Source organism: Phytophthora infestans, genomic scaffold (assembly GCF_000142945.1).
Source record: "Phytophthora infestans T30-4 supercont1.160 genomic scaffold, whole genome shotgun sequence".
Lineage (NCBI taxonomy): Eukaryota > Oomycota > Peronosporomycetes > Peronosporales > Peronosporaceae > Phytophthora > Phytophthora infestans.
Window position 1 is genome coordinate 185,433 of NW_003303599.1, and position 2,861 is coordinate 188,293.

Genomic DNA, 2,861 nt, shown 5'->3' on the forward strand with positions numbered 1-2,861 from the left:
GGTATAACCGGTACTTTCGTGTAGACGAATGGCTGTAAGCTGTAGACGAAGATTATAGACGAATGGCTGTAAGCTGTAGACGAAGATTATAGACGAACGAAAGGTCACCAAATACAATTTGATTAGCCATGAGCGGCAACAACCTCCCCCTTCACGCTATTCAGCCGCCCCCAGAGACCACTTACAGCTCTCACGATGCCGCTGAAGCCGCGCTGCACCAGTGGACGCTAGATCACGGCTTCAACGTCTCTCGCCGACGTGTTCGATACAAGGGTGGCCCCGAACGCGAAATTTGGGCTCGTAACTACGAGTGTGACCGTGCAGGGGCCCCTAAGAACACTCAACACCTGACCGAGCATGATCGGAAGCGTACGCTACGGGGATCGAAGCGCTCGGCTTGCCCGATGCGGATAGAGATTAGGGCTGTATTTTAAAGATGACACTGCCGGCCAGTGGAAGATTGTTCATACTGCTCGAAGCACGCATCATTACCATCAACCTTCGCGGGATGTTCGTGGGTGGACGTTGAGAACCTTGCTCCTGGTCAACCAAAGAAGGAGAATTCTTGGCAAACGAACTCATTTATGGCGAGTTTCTACGAGGCTGTGGACGCCGAAACAGAAGCCGACTTCAATGCCAAGCGTGATGATCTAATTGAGAAGTGCAAACCAGTCTCAGATTACCTCGATCTGCATTGGTGGAAATACAAGACAAGGATTGTCAAACACTGTACAAACAAGTACATGCACTTTGGTGTCCGCGATACTTCCACAGTTGAAGGAACGCATGCCAAGATCAAGAGCAAATTGGAATCGAGTCAAGGAGATTTGTACACGGTGTTTAAGAAGCTTCTGAGTTGGTGGACGATCGCGGCGTCGGAGACGCGCTTACTTATGGAGCAAAACGCAGTCACTGCACTTCACATATTCCAGAAGAACCGTTATTCCAGAGTAGTTCGTATTATCACACGAGTAGCTCTTGGAGAAACAGAGAGGCTGTGGAAAGATGCGGAGAAGATAGTAAACAGCGGGGTTCGGCGTAGCAAGTGCTCAGGTGTTTTCCGTGTCGTACACGGCAGACCATGCCTGCACGAGTTAATTTTGATCGTCGAGTCCAACGGGCAACGGTTCTTAGCTCCTCATGATTTCGACAAGCATTGGTGGATTTATAGGGATCAAGATAAGCACACTGTGCCAAGTATTCTAGAACCCAGCTACAATCCCGCACGAATCGAAAGGGAAAATCGACCAAGCCCCAGCATCGAAAGAATCAAGGCAAAAGAGGAACTGGACGCGAGCCAACTTTCAGTGAGCGCATGGATTTGAGTCATCCTGCTACTCCACCTACAATGGTAGGTCTGCCCCCGATTGATATGCAACAGTTCGGCATCCACGAAGGAGACGTAATTTTGAGTTTCGAAGACGCTTTCCTACCACCGCGTTCATGGGGTTTTGCCGGCCGTATCCCCTTTACGGAACAGCAGCCAAACGAGAAGCAGTAGACCAGACAGAAGCTATACGTCTAAATATATGTTTTCTTGCAACTTCAACTTTAAATTTTACTTCAACTTCCAATAATTAAAAAAAGGAAATTTGCAATATGAACCTTCAAATGCGATGTAATGAGATTTACTCCACCTACTGGCCGCTACCGTGGACTCTGCTCTTGTGCGAACTCAAACTACTCGCCACGGGGTATTCGACGTTGGGGCACAACTCGCATTTGAAGACACCCTCCTTGCCCTCGCGCTTTCGCTTCAACCGGTTCGAAGCTCCATCGGGATTCTGCTCACACAAATACCGATGTTTGCGCAGCCAGGCCCCTTTAAGCATCTTGACACCGCAGAAACCACACACACCATGGCTCGGAAGAACATTTTGGACCACATCAGGGTGTCCAGTGCACGTCGGCGTAGCTTAGATAGCAGTGTACACGGTAGTTAGTTTTGATGAAAGAAACACCGCTGTGAATGAGATCTCCTCTAAAGATTAGGCAAAATCCCACGGGAATTTCCACAATGCGCTCTTTGCTGTCGTCCCTGGCAGCGAAGCATCCGTCGAAGACTCGAAGCCTCGTATTGGGCTGCAAAGCTAGCACCATGCTTGCTGGAACACCGCCGGGATGGGCTGCGCGGGCACGAGCTATGTCGTCGCCTTGGTAGTCCTGGGGGGCCTCCTGCTCTGTTCCGCCTGGCTTCGAGCGCATGAACGAGAATACGCCTGGCTTCCAACCCGGGTGCAGCATTCCAATGACTACATCCAGCGCCTTACGCAGCTCCAAGAGAGCTGGCGACAACGCAGCACTATCCACGCGAGACTGTTGGCGGTAGGAGTCGTCGCCACCTCCGACACGATTGAAAACCCCAGTGTACGTACGGGCCTTAGCTTCGGCTAGTAGTGTAGGTATAACGCGATCCGGTAGGACGAGGCCCACGGCCAGATATCCATTCGGCAGCAAGGGCCCGGTGACCGAGTTCATGAGTTTGCATAGAATCTGAAAGTGAATGCGAAAAACGTTTTTGTTTTTGCAACGGGAACGGTCGTTAGGACGGGAACGATTTGCAACGGGAACGGTCTCTGCAACGGGAACGATTTATACTGGTATTTACAAGTACAGATACCGGTAAACTGTAGTTTTCCTTACTGCTCTTTTTATGCGAGGGCCCTCCGGATGAGGGCCCGCATAAAAATACCTTCTGGCAAATTACCTGTGCACCAAGTTTGTTCAAACGTTGATGTCAAAAACCGAATTCGGTACCTGTTAAAGTTTAACGCAGAAAATGATGACAAAACCGAATACGTACTTGTTAAGTTAGTTGCAGAAAATGATGACAGTTCAATGTAAGGACACGTTAATTTCTC